The sequence below is a fragment of the Malurus melanocephalus genome, unplaced genomic scaffold (assembly GCF_030028575.1).
Source record: "Malurus melanocephalus ecotype Western Australia unplaced genomic scaffold, MMel_1.1 scaffold_91, whole genome shotgun sequence".
NCBI classification, from domain to species: domain Eukaryota; kingdom Metazoa; phylum Chordata; class Aves; order Passeriformes; family Maluridae; genus Malurus; species Malurus melanocephalus.
This window is the reverse complement of record NW_026623323.1, coordinates 882,347-900,099: the sequence shown is the minus strand read 5'-3', so window position 1 is coordinate 900,099 and position 17,753 is coordinate 882,347. Positions and strand designations below refer to the sequence as shown.

Here is a 17,753-nt window from a genome sequence, read left to right as displayed (position 1 = left end):
CCTCATGATTAAGGCTGGATAATGTGGTAAATCCTATAATGGAACTTCTGCTCTTGCAAATATTTAGCTGTCGTTCTATATAGAGTCAAAAGTATTGAAATCAGCCTAACTGGAGTCTAAACCAAGGTAGTCTCCCTTGCTCTAGGGAATGCACACTGTCTGCCAGTTAAGAGAGCTTGAAGGGAAATAATCCCCCTGAATGTCTGTTAAAAATGCGATACATACGTGGCTMAACAAAATCATTGCAAGAGCTGAGTCATACAGAAGCATTTTATTATTCAGTAATTGTATCAATAATTTTGTTTTAAGACACAGAACAACTGCACCCTCTAGTGACAGATGGCAGCTGTACCAGGGCATCAAAGCAGCCTTTGCTCTGTGTCGTGGCAAGACAGAAATAAAGATTTCATGTTCCCCAACAGACCACCTTTGATGGAAAAAGAGCATTAGCTGTGTTTTTAAGTGCATTGATGAGCTTCTCAGAGCATTGCTTTTGCTTTTATGGACGGCTCAGCTTGTCGCTGGGTGTCAGACCATGAATTGCTATTTACATTGAGWACATTTGATTAAAAAGGAGCTGTCAGATTGCTTGTCAATGTGTCATGTCATGCTTTTGGTTACTGTGAAGAAGAGCTTACCTCTTGTTCGGAATACCATTAATAACCCCTGAATGTTTGGATGGTGCAGTGTGACAGCGTGTCAGGCGTGCGGCAAGCAACAGCGATTTTTCCTGTAGGGAAACAAGCCATGTTGGAGTTATTTGCATGCATTAGAAAGGCACTTTCCTCTCTGAACCTGTGTTCTCTGGGAGCCTGCTGCCCTAGTGGGAGTTTCACTGGAATTCTCACAAGAAGTCAGTAATTAGTTAAATGCAGTTGCTGGTAGGGCTCACGGGGGAAGGTTRAAATTTATGTGTTGATATACAAGACTATTAAAATATGCAACTAAGCCAAAAGCAGAATATTACACTGTTGTGTACAAAACAGCTTTGGATCAGCCAGAATAGGTGTTTGGATAGAATGTAGGTTTCAGTCAGATTCTTCTCTCCTGTAACTCTTTACGTGATTTTGATTTTTCATGGAAGCACCACTGACAGTGCATTGTTGATGTTGCTTTGCCTGTCACCTGCTGATTCACTGGTGTCCCTTGCTGCCATCCCTGCTCATGGCTTTCCCTCTGGAAACCATTCTCTCCCCCAGCATCTGAGAGCTGATTTCCTGGGAAATGGGAGCCACGTTTTCATCAGGGAGCGAGGTTTTGTGTTGGCTCCAGCGGTTGTCAGATGTCAGGATGTGGTTGCCAAATGCACTTCCTGTGATCTTCCTGATTGTTTTTTGAGKGAGTTTTGAAGTAGCCATTAATTGGCAATGGGACATTTTGTGGTTTTCAACAGAGATAGTATTTCCATAAAAATACTCTTCACATGAAAGTTATTTCCTTTTTTTGTTGTTGTTGTTTGTTGTCTACTACCAAGCCTATTTCTTTTCAGAGATATTAGGTTACYGTTTCTTGAGCTAGCCAACAATTTTTTTTTCTAAAGACAGATGTTGTATAAAAACTAKGGAAATATATTATAGGCTGTCTTCACTAAATACTGATATTGTGATGCATTCATAACTAAACTGCTTAAAAATCCAAGTGTTTAAACTCACAAAGGTATGTTTTAAAAGTGTTCCTAAAAGGAAGCCATTGCAAATATGCATCAACTCTAAATATAAACTTCAACCATTTTGTTTGAATGTCAGAGCCCCAAAGGAGCTGAGCTCTGTAAAAACTGTTAAATGTCTTCACATCTATATTTGCCTCTTGTTAATGGTGACAAATGTCTGTGCTCTGGAGCTTGTAATACTGATACCCTCTTTTGAGTACAGATACATAAAGGATAAATGTGTGAATTTTTATACTTTTTTTTTTTTCTATAAGTAGTGTTAGATAATACTTCCTGTAAACTCTGGGCTGGAAGACCTCACTCTCAGTTGAATTTCTATTTATTTAAAATACTTAATTTTTTAAGAAGCCTTTAAAAACAAATACTTAAGAGAACATACTGGGTTCATCAATTATAAAATTTTGCAAAAAGCAGGAAGTTGCAGATGGCAAATTTTATCAGCATTAAAAAAAAAACAAGTCCTAAACAACAAAAAGACCTTTTTTTTGCAGAATTATGGAATAGTTAGGGTTGGAAAGGACCTCTCCAGATAATCTGGTCCAACCTCCCTGCCAAGGCAGGGTCACCTGGCACAGGTGACATAGGAACGTGTTCAGGTGGGTTTGGAATGTCTCCAGAGAGAAAGTCTCCACAACCTTCCTGGGCAACCTGTTCCAGTGTGYTGCCACTCTGAATGGAAAGTTCTTCCTCATGATGAGGAAGTTTATGTCCACTTCTAAATAAAATATTTTAAGAGGACTACTTAATTTGTATTAAAAAAAAAATCTTATTGTCAAGAAAATTCCAAGGCTGCCCGCTTTATGGGACATGTTAGAATTGCTATGTCAGTATAAAAGGGATTAGATTAACTACTGAGATGAACRCATTCTGCTTCAGTTAATTGTTTTCTGTTGTTCAAGGGCATTTCTATTAACAGAGCTCAGCAGAACAGCATCAAAATCTGAAATCAGATCAAGACACTGGTTCAAATCCCAAACCAAAATTTACATGTCATTTTCTCATTAGATACAAATATAAATTCTAGCTGCATTTTCCAACATCACTGCAGCTCAATCAAGTCTAGTTACTGGATGTGCATGTGGCTGGAGGCTTCTGAAATCAGAAGGGGCTGCTCTTGGGCACTCTCACTGGTCATTGCTGCAGCACAATTTGCTGCAGGACAGGCCAACACTTCCTTTGCAGCAGCTCTGGTGTCATGGATAGTTCAGGGTGCCCTTAAGCAACCTGCATTTTTATAAATCCAGAAACTGCTTCCAAAAGCAGGCGTGTTGTTAACTCTGCATTAATGACTGAGCCGAGAAAACCACTTTCAAAGGAGGGGATCTTTAGCCGCCCACAGCCGTGATAGAAACCCCCATAAAAGTGTGGGTTTATGAAATGCCATGAAATGTTCTCAGTCAGCAATGCTGTAAACATGGCCAAGAGCAAACCAGTGCTTTGGGATTGGCTTGTGCTGATTCACACAACAGCTTCAGGAYATCCAGCAGCAGTGAAGGCTCCCATGGGCTGCCCAGCATTTCTCTTCCCCTAACACATAGGTCCATATCCCTCTCTGGATCAGGTGTAAAACTGCTAACAAGAATGTARTTTCATTTCAATTTGGGTGAAAGCCAGGCTGACTAGATTAGTCAGGCTGTTTTTGTTGTCTTCACATCTGTGGCTTTCAGTCTGGAGAGCARGTTATCTTTTCTGGTCTTTATCTCTAACTGCTGTAGGCACTTGTTCATTAAGAGGTGGATTTGAGCTCCTCCCACCCCATCTCCTTTAATATTGTCAGTGAAGTGTTAATGTACATTAATTACCACTGTTTTTTCTGGCTTGCACAAGTTTTAGGAGTGAAGCTGTACTTTGTCCCCAAAACAATATTGATATCTCAAGTGTTTTTAAAAGTTTTCTCTTACAAAAAAATTTAAACACCTGAAGGATTTTCCAACTTGCAGTGGAATTGATTCTTCTGGTGATGGTTGTATTTTGGGCTGTTACTGTGTTTTCCTGCAAATAAACTTTTTTTTGAAACTTTTTTTTTTGTTTGAGAACACTGCTTAGTGCTCATTTCTTTCTTACTAAACTGTGCTATTTATGATTTTCTTTTTTAGATAATCTGAAAGGATTCAAGTCTAGGAAAGCTCTTCTAACAGAGAGAAGTGGTGTTACACCTCCCCCTCACATCTTTCTGTTCAGGGACTCTTACTTAGTATTTGTTCTCTTTGAAGTAATTTGTTGTGACTTAAAGGGGGTCTGTCTGAAAGCTATAGGAAACCTGGTGCTACCCAAACAGGTGATGTGATTTTTGAAGGAGGACATTTTGGGTTGGGTTTTGTGTTCGTTTTTGGTTTTTTTTGGTTTTTTTTTTTTAAATCTACTGTGTATGCACCAATTCTGTGTGTTCCCTGAGGTCTAGGTTAAGATATCCTGGTCACCAGCTTTAGAAAATTTGCTGTGAAAGGTCTGTTGCACATCATTGAGGGATATAGGTTATGCAGRTAAMCAGTTTGAAGGTTTTGCTTGTTTTRWAGCCCAGTATGTMCTCTTYCCMTGAAWTGGGAYTTGGGGGAAAGGGAGGGCTGGGAGTGGTTTAAGGGAAAAATTTGATCATGGCAAACAGGGTGAGGGGACATTGGTAATGGACTTTGTAGAAATTAAATGAAAAGGAAACCAGAATATTTCTCTAACATTGACAACAGTCTGAACAGCAGAATGGTACGAAAATTTTGGATTTGGGAATTATCATGACATAATTAAGGATTGTCATGACATGGTAAAGGATTAGGGTATCACCTTTATACTGGGGAAAGAAGTGGTGTTGTCTCTGTTAAAGCTGTGAAAGKGATGCTGGTTGTTAAGGCTGCTGAGCTCCTGGTGGTAGTGAATATAACCAGATAGTGACCCAAGAGTCTGTGAACCAAACCAAGTGGGTTTGTTCTTTACCTACTTATTTCATTACTCTGAATTAAATTCTTAGATCATATAATTCTTCACAGTTTAAATTTTGTTAGCATATTTCTGGATGCTCACAAGAAATGTCTTATGAGAGAGAGAGATGCAGAAGAATGATTCATTGTGGAGGTTTAACTGTATTGCAGAGAAGCAGCACCCACAAGAATGAGTYCCAGAAGGCAATTTRTCATATTCCAARTGGTTATAATGTGTATGTGTTTACACACACACAATGTTAGTATACAMACACACATGTAAACAATGTCTTAAAATGCATTTTCACAAGGATTCCATATATACATTCATATGTTTATGCACGAGAATGCATTGTAAAACAATGCTAACTTAACCAACTTGAGCAAATTCCCAAAACTGACATTGAGTACCAGGCTATGGTTTTATTCTTCAGGCCACAAAGTGCATCTGCACCTACAGGGAAATGCCCAAACCTGTGCAGGTGAGAGCTGGCATTGTGCAGCAGAGGACTGGAGCCAGCACAGCATTTGATGGATTTTCTGCAGCTGCTCTGTGTGCTCTTGCAGTTTTGGTGAAAGTCTTTTCCCAGGAAAGGCTGGTGACACCACACATCGGTGCTAAGCTGTCAAAAAGGAGTTTGATACAATCTGCCAAGCCAAGAAATCAAAGAACCATTCCTACTCTTATGTGATATTTACCCAATGCAGTTTTAGTGCTCTTTTCACTCTTTTCTTTACTGTGTAGACTCTAAATGTGAACTGGCTGTATATTTAAAACTCCACTTRCTGCTTTTCCTAGGTAGTCCACAAGATGGTAGTGCACCAAAATCATGTCTCTSTATATCATACTGCAAAAGAATTTTATTTGAAACTCATATCAGTTTACTGGCAATCCAACAAAAACAAAATAGACTGTGGGTTCAGCTAGGTTAAGTAATATATTTTGAAAGTAGATACACTGGAATTTATCTGGGTAACTCCTATTAATGCTTGTCATGCAGTTAAATACATCAACTCAAAAGGCTCTGTGCATCTCTGAGATGGATTTCTATTCTCTGCCTTTGGGAGAAAAGCTTACAGTTGAGATTAAGCTTCAGGCATCTGGTGAGACTTTGGGTAGTTACTGCCTTATTTAACTTTTTTCACTATTGCACACTGTGTGTYAGAACTTTAATCAGTAAATAATTGTGTTGACAATCTAACATTTTACTTGCTTTCTTTTAATGTGGATCAAAAGTATTACCTTTCAAAATATTCATAAAATTCCCTGTTAYCAAGATAGGTATGAAAAATTCCACMGGGGCTTTGCTAATTGATCGCTCTGTGTGCTTACAACTTTGTTTCCTGCAAATTGTTTTTTTGGGGTGGAAGGAATGAATAGATGTAAACCCCTCTGTTCACTCCTGTGCTTTGACATTTCTATTCCTGTGACTGCTTCACTGATTCTGGCTTTCTCATATGATTCCAGTGGGGTCAGCCAACATTTTTTCATTGGTGTTAGGGTTGTGCCCCGTGCCTGGTGTTGGCTGCTGTAATTGTGCTACCTTGGTGCAGCTCTCCTGACAGATCCATGTACGTGTCACTGACTGGTGATTGTGCTTCAGGCTGCCATTGGAAGGGAGGACCCAAATTCTTTTCCTCACAGTCTGTATGTCTTTATTCTTCAGGAAAACAAGGATAGATCCTTGAGACTGTTGGCAGGTGGAAAATGAGTACTGAATGTGATATCACATCACCAGGAATGGTGATCCGGAGAAGAATTCCTGAGTAATTAGAAATGCAGGTTCCAGGTGTTCTCAGACTTGTAGCACCTGTGTCCCTTTCTGGGCTTCCCCTGGGTCTGAGGGGCACTGAATTCCATCTACCCTGGATATGAAGGAAAGGATTCCCATCTCCTTAATGACTGGAGTTGCCTTCTCCAGCAGCTCTGATTCAGGGAGGAGCACGGCCGTGGGTGGCTCTGGTGTCAATGGTCCCTTCTCTCAGCTCCCAGCTCCAGTGCTGAGCTGTCACATCCAGCTGTCCTCCAGCAGCAGGTCCTGCTGAGTGCCACTGCTCCCCTCTGGGCTGCTCATGGGCACTGCCTCCCTCTAGCAATGTGCATTTATATCAATTCCTCCAAGCAGCTGAGCTTGCACTTGTCCCCTGCAACAAGAAGAGGATTTGTGTGGCTTGGACAGGGATAGATGTGCTGGAGGGAAGCTTTCCCACACCCTTTCTTGGAGCTGCAAGGGAGCAGCAGGAGGCTGTACTCACTGAGAACAAGTTTTTAAGTCTTTAAATGCTGGAGTTGCAGCATTTTGGGGAAATGAGGTGTTTTAATGATCACAAAGCCTGTGGACAGGCTGTTGGAAGGATATAATGACTACACTTACTGAAGAAGAATGCTGGTTTCTAAACCTGCCTGRATGTTTATAATTTTAAGGAAAAACAGTAGATTGTTGATGGATATCATGGCAGTGAGAGAGTGAAGCTGGTTAATAAATACCAGTTTGTGTCTCTCTAAATAGGTGGTCAGTGGATTAAATGTCAGCTTTGTGGGTTGGTTTAGTGTCAGGTGTGAGACACTGTGTAAGCTTCCTTCCATTTTTTTTTTTTTTTGTTAGAGGTTTTTCACTTTGACAAGTCTATTAACCCACATGTTTGGCTACAACATTTGCCTGCCAAGTCTGGTTTTAAAGTAAAATAATTTTTTCCAGCAATTGAGGCATAAAATAGTCTTTAATGAAAATAGCAACAGACACTTAACTCTAGCCCTTCCAGACAGATGTCATAATAATGCGAACCATCAAAATGAAAAGTCACTTTTCACAGGTATCTTAAAATCTGTATTGACAGAAGGTGGTTGGTATGATGTGTAATTTCACCATATCCTTTGTACATCCTTTTGAAGACTATATGGTAAGACCAGCTTGGTTTTGTTGGGAGTTTTAAGTGAGAGTTGCTCCTAAACTAGGCTGAATTTCTTAYATTTTGGTGAATTTGCAGTGCCARSTAGAAATATTTTGTTAKTGTTGTTGTTCATGAACATGCCCCTGAGGCATCTTTTGACATGCTTGACTCCCTTTGCTGCCTCCTCTTCCATGGCCTTGACTGGTTGCCTATGGCCTCATCTGTGCCAGGTATGACACAACCCTTTGCAGCTGCCAGTGTGAACAGCCTGTCCTGAACCCAGCAGGATCCCAAAGGGGAGGAAATGTTCTGCTCGGGGCCAGGTTTTGAGTGGCTTTGTTGAAATCCACTTGCTTCTCTTACAACAGTTTGGCATCAGCATCCAGTGTGGTCTTGAAAACTGAAGACTCGACTTTTTGGGGACCTTTGCCTTACTTTTAATTATTTTATTTTTTTTAATCTTAAAGGCCCAGTGTTTGCCTTCTAATCCTAGGAGCTGTATTTTCATCACCGTGGTGAACAGGTGACCTGAAAATGCAAATTCTCCCAAGGGATGGGGTCAGCCTTTTCCATTATCATATGTATATGAGATGGTGGTAGTCACTGGACTGCCTGCCTTTATTAATGTCTCTTCTGCCTGGATTTGCACTTGTGCTATAATTTTATCCCCTGCCAAAAAGAAGATGATAAATGGGTTATTCACAGCTTCCTTGAGAAAGATTTAAAATACCAGTAAAACATGAAACAATTACGCATCCAGATTGGRTGAGTTTGTTTTAATAATAACAAAATAAAAACACCAACACAATATATTGCCTTGAAATTTGAGCTGGAGAGAGCTGGGTTTGTTCACTTCTTGCTGCAGTCCTGTTTTATGAAAGAGTTTGAAATCCCAGTGGTGAAAATAACTTTATTTCTTGCTTTGAGGAAACAAATTCCGAGTTGGATTTATTAATTCCAAGTACAGAGCTGAAGTTTGCTGTGTGTTGTGATCTATGATGGCTGAAATTTGMCTTCATCCAGGAAGGATTCATGCTGGCCAAGGCAGAAGTGAAGCATGTGGGTTTAAACAGTTTGCAGTGGAATTGCAAGGAGGGAAGACCTAACATGTCAGCGGGTCCTACCCAATTATGCTGTGCTGTGTTTTTCCAGTAGTAAGTCTCAGCCTACTTCTGTTTTCACACTTATTTTTGTTGATTTGGTTTTTTATTTACTGCTATTGGCATCAGGTAGCTTTTGCAATTATGGAAAGACAGGTCTCAAACTTTAAGCAAGTGGCTGGGCATTATAATAAAACTGCAGCACCTTGCAAGTCTTTGGAAGCAGCTCAGAACMATTTTATGCTCAGTCATCCAGAAGTCAGATCATTGTGAAGAGATAGATAAGAGGCCAAAATTTACCACTTTACCTTTGGAAATGCTTAAACCCCGTGCACTTTAATGTGTTGCACCCTGCCTCCTGCTTCACCAGATCACTGGGAAAGCCTTTTAAGCTTTAAGGTGACTTTCTGCCTGGGTTGCATTTAACTGATGGTTTTAACAGTACAGGCAAGTTCAGCCCCTTGCTGGGATGCTGCCAAACCCCTGGGTGAGGGAATATCTTGTTGCTCTTGCCTCTGCCAAGCTGTTAGTAGGTCCTGTTATGTCATTTCCAGAAACTCAAACTCACTCTTGTCCTGAAATAAATAAGCATTCATTTGTCTGTTGCTCACCCTTTCTTCTGTAATGCCATTTGCAAATGGCTTTCTTGACTTGGTGGCATTTCTGGGAACATGCTTTTAGGCTTGCCTCGCTTTCCTTGCTGTCACTTACTCAGCTATTACTTCATTTGCCTCAGTGGAATGACTCCTGATTTGTGCACCCATATAGTGAGATCAGAATTGTGTCCTTTGTCCATAAAAGTATTTAAGGATTTCCAGCAATTTCAAATCCTCTGTAAAGTTTGACTATTACTGAAAAATTCATTGTACTCTTGGGGAAAAAATGAGAATCAGTCAGTTGAATCAGAATTGGATAAAGCAGATGAAGTGTAAACATATATAGYTCTTCTTTCCTCGAGGGGAAACTGKGCARGATTAATGCGTGTCTTCCTTCATCTGGTACATTTCAGTATTTGAACAGAAYCTTGGTGTTTGGGATTTCTGTACTTCTTTGTTTAGTCACARCAATTTTGAACATGCAGGTATTTCCTTAATGCATCTGCTGCCAGTCCAGTAGCATGATCAGAAAGATAGGYGAAAAACACTGGGAATAGTTTGGAAGAAAGCTGAAAATAACACAAAATTATATTCCTTTGTTGATTCTTGCATTGATAAGAGCTTCTGTTTCTCCACTGCCCCACATCCTACTTACTGTAAGAATGTAAAATGAGAATAGATTTTAAATAATAACAAAAGAATCACTTCTTGTGTGAGAGGAAATTAAATAGAGTAGATCTGTGCAACTTGAAGAGGAATGAATAAAGGGAATACAATAAAGGTGAATAAAATCATGCCTGATRTGGAGAAAATGAGCAGGAATGACTCACTGGTGTTTTTATACAATTTAAAGGAAATAGCATTTCCATGTGCAAGGTACAGTTAAATCGTGGAGCTTTCTGCTGTAAGGGTGTGAATGCAGGAAGTGTCTGTGCCTTTCTCACCTACTTGTTTTCTGTACAGTCACATCTGTCACTTGGGAGCCACCAGGTGTCACTTCATGCAACTCTCCRTGGCCATAGGCCTTGGCACAGTGCTGGGGGCTGCCAGCCCTTCTAGACWAAAGGAGAATAAAAAAGGAGTGCCTGCTTTCTAATGCCCATGATGGGCCTTCTCAGCTTTTCCTGCAAAACTCCCATGGGATCCTTGAGAATTTTTTTTATTCCCTCTGGTCCTAATCTTATGCCTGCCAGCTGGCAGCAAATATACCCAGCTTTGTCTGTTCTGGCTGACTGTTCTTCAGCCCTGGTCCTGCTGGATCTTCTCCAGTAAAACCAAAAACCCACCSCAGCCTCAAACCCAAACTTTTTTAACCTTTTTTGTACCTTACGCTCTTTAGGTTAGGTAGGAATAGACCCAAGGTCATTTTGAGAGAGGCAAAATCCTGTTCCAGGTSCCTGAACACAGTGTGGCCTTTTGGCCCAGCCTTCCTGAAGGGCAGGACTCACTAGGTACAGACATGTAGATGGAATTTAAACCATTTGAACATGGCTTCTATTCCCTTTCTTGGAAAGGAATTTTAGACAAAAGTGCTTTCTAGCTGTTTCTTGCTTTCCTTTGATTTAAGGGTCCAGTTTACACAAAGACAGGCCCGTCCTCAAAATCTGCAGCTCATCAAAACTGTCTGTTGTGACAAGGCTATAACGTAGCTTTTTTGTTGTTATTGTTTGTGATGCTGGTAATGTTAATTGTCCAAATTTTTAAATAGTTCTCCAGAACTGTAATTCTTTCCCTCACCAGATTTTTGCATAAGGTTATAAAAAGTTTCCGGAAAAGCATGGCTCTGGGAAATACGTTTTCCCTGAAATTATTTTCCATGGTAAGAAATATGAAAGAAGCAAAARTATTTTGGCTGTTTGGAAATGAAAGTTYTGGGGAATTKTAKGTTTATGCTCCTGGGYCARAYTGYTGTAGTAATAARCTGTGTCCTCATCTRTAATTTTGAAAAAAGCTGTGTTCAWTAATCTGATCAATGTWCCTGRGTKCCCAYAAGTATTAACTCAGAGCCCCACATCTGAGTCTATCACTGATGTTTTCCTTGGACTTGGTAACAAAGGTGAAGACATCTTTGATTTGTGCTTGGAGCTTAAAAAAGGAAAAAAACTAAAATTTATTCAATTACCCCACTGTGCAGCTTYAAAGATTCTTTGAATAAGACACCTTTTCACTGTGGGATCCCTTGAATATTTTGGTTTTTGTTTGGTGGCTTGTTTTTTTCTTTTTGTCAAATACAAGTTGCAGTTGAAACTTCTTAAAATTGTTTTGATTAGTCAAAGCATCACATAGGAAAGCATCACAAGAAGAAAGGTAGAAGGCTGTTATTATTTTCCTCCTGTGGGTCAGGCATAGATGTCTTGCCAATTCTGATTGATAAACCCTTCCTTCATTTGACTTAATTGACTTTGTTGCACTTTTTGCTGATCTACATCAAGGCAGTAATTATTTCTGTTTCCACAACTTCCATTTGGAGAGCARTAGAATGTGGMAGGAGTRCCYTKYRTAGGTAGGCCTAATTTTTCTTATCWGTTTCTTTGTATTATCTGGTAATATTGACTGTATCAATAAATTGGGTTTTTCCTGTACAAGAGAGATTGCATTATTCTGAATCTCCCTARGTTTTGACTTCAAAATCCCCTTTGAACCTTTGCAGTTTTGTCATCTTGTAAGTTATTCCTATTTTCGATTTTAAAAGCCTCAGGTACTAAAAGTTGTCCCACTGAGAGAATGAAGATCTGTCCAAAAATCTGCCAACTGAAGGAGAACATTGAGGGCTTTAGCCTCACTCACTGTGTTTTTTTCTAGATGCCCTGAAGATTACCCAAGCAAGAAATTGAAAATTCATCTTCCTGTTTACCTATTACTGGGCTAATTAATTTTAAGTAAAATTTGAAAAGTGCAGAGAGCTATGATTCCCATTATTCCACAAACCCTCTTCGATGTTGCTGTCATTGTGCCTTGTGGTGGGGAAGTATTGAAATACAGAGAAAGACATGTTCTTTCTACCTTTTATAAGAAAATACCTCCAGTTTTCTATTGCTTTTCAGTTTGTGTGTGTTTCAGTTTCCCAAGGAAATGTAAGACTGTACAATCCCAGAAGGCATTCTGAGAGCCACAGGGGGTGTTCAGAGGACAGGATGCTCTGGGGATTTGGGAAGGGCTGCAAGGGGGAGCTGTGGCAGGAGCCTGAAGGAAACGGTGGGGACATAAAGCTGCTGTGCAATGAGCACTGTGGAGACACGTGAGCCAAAGAACTATGGAAAATCAGACTTCATCAGCTCTGCCTTTCAGGGAGCAACTTGTCTAAATTTGAAAAATTACGCGGGGTTTTGGACAGTTCACCTATGGGTGAGGGAATGGATTCACATGCGCATCGGACTGTGTCATTCATGGAGTGATGATTTTTTTTTTGTTGTTGTTTGGGAATTAAAGTGTGTCCTTCAGAGAGGGTTCTACTCACATATTTCATGTCTTGGCAGGCCAGCCCATAGTCCAGGCAGCACAACAACAAACTGCCAGAGAGCTTTTCTTTCTCCCTGTTAGCAGCAGTAGCCAGCCTTTGTCAGGAGGTCTGGCTGCTCCAGCAGCGTTCCAGGAGCTGGCACTCACTGGTGCTGYGGCCGCTGTTCTCTTCTGCACCGAGCTGGGGCTGTGCTGTAAAAACTGCAAAGGATACGCATGATTTTGTGAAATTTTGGAGGTGACAGCGATATCCAGTGCTTAAAACAGGTGGGAATGAGACTGGAGGAGTCTGTAGGGTAGAAATACAGCTGGCAGCAGTCCATAGCCYTCCCTGACACTGGTTTGCTCTGATGAGAAATCTTGGCTGGTGCTTCGAAGCTGTTGCAAGTGCTTCCCTCTCCCTTGACCTATCCTTGTGTGTGAACCCAGTGGCTTCACCATGAAATATATGTTAATATATCTTACTGAGGCAGATGGAGAGGTGGTGTGCTGTTTGTAATACCTTCATCATGGGATGGTAGATCCTGCCCTCCCTAGAGGGGACAGGACACGCTCACATGTCACACAAAGTGAACACGCTGCAGCAAAGGTGTTCCTCCTGCCTGTCCATCAGAAATGGAAAACTCTCTTCTCCTTTCCTTCCCTTGGGATTTTCCATGGGTGTTGGTGATGGAACGCTGATGAATGCTCCCCTCCTTTTTGCCTCAGTTTACCTGCTTCACCATTACTGATTTTCACTGCTTTGTGAACCCAGAGAAAACAATATAACTCTGCTTAGAAACAAATGGTGCCAGGCCTCCAGGAAGACAGGAGGGAAAGGGAAGTGGTGGCAAAAGGCATGTTTTATGTCCTGGTCTCAGTGCAGAATAGACTGTGACCTGCTGCTTTTGRGAGGCAGAATTTAGATGGAGAAAATGAGCTACAGAGCACAAAATTGCATCTCAATTTTTATTTATCAGGTGCATACTGCTCGTTTTAATTACTGTTGATAACTCTGATATTTGTTTTGAGTTAATGGTGTAATGGGAGATGTCTTCATAACAATAGGAATTCYAGTCTGTGCTATTCCGTCTACAAAGGAAATCTGTAGGTTTTTTCATTTGAAAACAAAGGCATAAAAAGTAACAAGATTGCACCCTACCTGCATTAACAGCAAGGGTTGGAGCTGCAGAGTAGGATTTTCTTCAGATGCAGAGAGCGAGTGTGCCTTGTGGGTGTAAGAGYACCAGCAGCATTTGGGATCTTTGAGTGCAATGGTGAGATCATGGTTATCATAAAGGCTATTATCATGATGMGACAATTATTCAGCCTACGCACTGCCTGATTCTGATTAATGCTTYTTTTTCCTTTTTTTTTTTTTTYTGAATAGTATGCGAGTTGTTCATTTACTGTTCACAAATACATTTCTTGTAATGCAGTCCAAAATTTGATTTTCATTATTGCTGTATCTGTAGCCTCTGCCAAACTACAGCTACTCAAACTGCACTTGTATTGGATCATGGCCTTTGTAACTTGAACGTTTGTTAGTCTGTCTTTATGGAGCTTGTGAATACCCTTCAGAATATATATTGTAACTCTAGAAATCAGCTCTGAGGCTAAAATTGAAATKTTATTATTTTTCCTGCTTTTGTAAGCTATGTGATATATATTTAGAAGAGATGCATTATCAATTACTCTGATTTCTCTAAATAGCTGTAATTTTATGTACTGGTTTTGCAGGTTAACACCAAAAATGTTGCSGTGTCCCCAAAGAGTCTGTGTAAAGTTGTGTTTTTGTGCTGTAAAACAGAGCATCTTAATGTGTTAGAAAAAAAATGGTGCTTAGGACCCCACAGGATTGTTAAATGGTGTGGATTGGGTTGGAATGGACCTTAAAGATCATCTTGCTCTGACCCTGCTACCGTGGCAGGCACTGATATGAGACTGATGGGTTCCCTGTTATTCCCTTGTTCTGCCTTTCAAAAAACTGAGGTTATGTTTCCCTTTTCCGGTCAGTGGGAACTTCACCAACCTACCACAACTTCCTGAGTATTGTAAAGGATATTGGCTTAGGAACTTCAGCTGCGAATTCCCTCCAGACATGTGGTTGCATCTCATCAGGCCCCAAGGACTTCAGGTCCCTCAGATGGTCTCAAACAAGATCTTCTCTTGGCTGTCCCTCATCCTCCCTGCCTTTGCCTCCTGGGATTCCTGCAGTGCAGCTGGAGCATTTGTTGGTGAAGGCTGAGGCAAGAACTTTGAGTACCTCAGTCTCCCCCATATCCTGGGTAATCTTGTTTTCTTTTTTTTTCCTTCTAGGCGAGGCCCACATTTTTCTAAGTCTTCCTTTTATCACCATCATACCTCTTAGAGTCTTTCCCTGTTGCACTTGATGTTCCTGACCAAGTTTAATCCTATCAGAGCCTTAAATTTCCTAACCTGGTCCCTGGCTGCTTGAACAATTCCTCTGTGTCCCTCCCAGGCACCTGTCCTTGCTTTCACCCTCTACAGGCTTCATTTTTGTGTTTGAGTTAATCCAGGAGCTCCTTTTCCATCCACACAGACCTCCTGATGGTTTTGCCTGGCTCCTTCTTGTTGGGATGTGTCGCATCTGAGCTGGGAGGGGGTGATCCCTGAATATCAGCCAGCTTTCCTGAGTCCTTCGTCCCTCTGGAGACTTTATCTACCAGGCAGAACCCTRAAGAGGCTCAAATCTGCTCTCCTCAAGATCAGGGTAGTGAGTGTGCTGTGCCCCTCCTTGCTGGCCTAAGGATCTTGAACTGCATTTTCTTTAGAGTCCTTTCATGTGTCTAATTTAGAGTAGACTCCTCAGCACACTGGTTAGTTCTATAAAGTTTTTTGTGTTTAATTCCTCTTAGTATTTAAACTCAGGGAATAAAAGTAGATACATTTTAACTCTGTTTTTGGTACATAAGGAAATAGCTTTTTAAGACTTTCAAACTTTCCAGAATAATTCAAATTTATCACTGTTCTCTTTTAACTTGGATCTGCATTTGGAGCTCTGCTTCTGATAATATGAAACAGCTAATGGTCATAGATTTTTATGTTAAGAAAATATATTTCTAACTGTCAAAGTATACAATGCTGAAATCARTAAAATAGTTTTGTAGTGTCTCAGTAAGGMTGAATTAGGAACAGACYTGGAGGCTGGGCTGYCTCTTGRTACAGTGGCCATGGGATGGTYATGAGCAGCACAGRTGTAGGATTACCAAGTGGATCCCARTATGTATTTTACAAGGGAAAGTTGTGAAGTTTCCATRCTGGTCCCTTGCACGCTATTGCAGAGCTTCCTTATTGTTAAAAAATCTCCCWGTATCTCACCCAAATCTGGTTGCTGCAACCTTTCTACTCCTGTTGCTACCCATAGTAATAGTGGAGAACTGACTATTTTCTTCTGCATGTTGCCAGGTTTTGATGGACKTGAGGACTGTTGCCATGTTCCATCAGTCATCTTTTCTTTAGGCTAAACGAGGATGTGTTTTACAGACTTCTGATTGCTCTTGTTGTTTCCCAAATATTCATATTTTCCTGGCAGCAGAGTAGCAGAAGTCAGTTACGGTGTACCTGCGGCTTTGCAAACGCTAAACAGAAGAGAAAGATGATTTCAGCGTGCAAGCTGTACTTCTGCACTCTGTTCTGCTGCTTGTCTGTTGTCCTGCCTTGAACCTGCAAGGTTTTGTACCCTGTGGACAATCCTGAAGAACAGTCCTTACTTGTTCTCTAGCCTGTGAAAAAAATTCTCCTCCTTATCATTTTTGCTGAAGTTTGTCTGTTTGGATTGATTCCTCTGGTCTTACTTATCATTGTGGTCTAAAGTTTCACTCTTTAATATGCACATGCTTCTTGTAGTTTCATGTTTGCATTGGTAATAAACTTTTCCTGTTGCCCAAATCATTRGTAAAACATTGGAGAGAAGCAAACCCAGGACAGATTCTGGCAGAACACCCATCCTTTTTGACAATGAATGTTAATACCTTGTTCCTGAGTTCAGTTACCATATCCCTCTTGGATTAATCTTTTCATCAACACCGTGCTCCTTACCTTGCATATGAGAATGTCAGGTACAAGCATTGCTTTTCTCCTGTCTCCAACACCTGTCACCTTTCCATGAAATAAAATAAAATTAATTTTATACAGTTTCCTCTTGACAAATCCAGATTGATCGCAGTTCATCCCAGTAACTTCCAGGCGGTGACAGATTCTTTGATACAGGAGTCTCTTGGACTGGAATTTTATTATCTCCTGGGTTTTTTCAAGTTTGCTTTCCCCACATGCTTTCAAGTTTTCAAGTATTAATTTGGTCATCGACAGTCTTTTGCTATCCTGCCTATTTATTTTCCAGGAAGTCTCAAACCCCGCTCCCCAAAACCAAACCCAGAACATCAAAAAATTCTGGTGGCTGGAATTTTATCTTAAGCCTATGTAATTCCAGTGTCCTAGCATGAACTGCATGGAGTTGTTGTTATGTACCCTTGTTGTTATGCACCCATTTTAGTACCCTTGGAGTTGTTCTGGGCAACAGTCCTCATATATTCTCTTCTGCTTTGTGAAGTATTGATTATTTAAAGTTTAGTTCATTAAATATTTTAGTCAGACTTCATTCCTTCTTTAAAAGAGGAACAGTGCCTTTATCCCTGAACAGAATTTCTATGTAGCATTCCTTCTCAGCCCCTCCACAAACCAGTTTAAAACAAAACAAATCATAGGAACATAAAGAAAAAAAATTAAATGAAAAGAGAATCATCTTCAGTTTTTATGTAGGTTTGCCTACAGTCATATTGGTTTGCTTATTTTGGGGGGGAAAAATGAAAAGTCGGAAGAGCAGGTGGGGGAGGGCAGGCAAGTGAGCAAGGTTGCAGTGCTGGGATTTGTTTTTGCCAAGGGTATGTGTGTATGCATGTCCAGAGCTATTTAATGCTAATCACAGGTTCTGAGGAGCATTCATGGCTGTTTTCTGAAGCAGAGCAATTTYGGAGTTAAAGCAATAAATTCTTCATATCTCCAGCTGACAACCTTTTCCTAGAAATGTAGTGCCTGAAATAGGACACGGTGTTCCAGATGAGACCCAAGCAAAGCTGTGTAGGAGAGAGGGATTTCTTTCCTGTGTCTTGCAGGCTGTTACTTT

The 17,753-nt window shown here is 40.6% G+C and overlaps 1 protein-coding gene across 5 annotated transcripts in view; it reads left to right on the top strand.

The window, feature by feature from the left end:
* ANK3 (ankyrin 3) overlaps positions 1–17,753 on the top strand; it is a 333,606-nt gene that overhangs the window by 119,459 nt on the left and 196,394 nt on the right. The window lies entirely within an intron of this gene.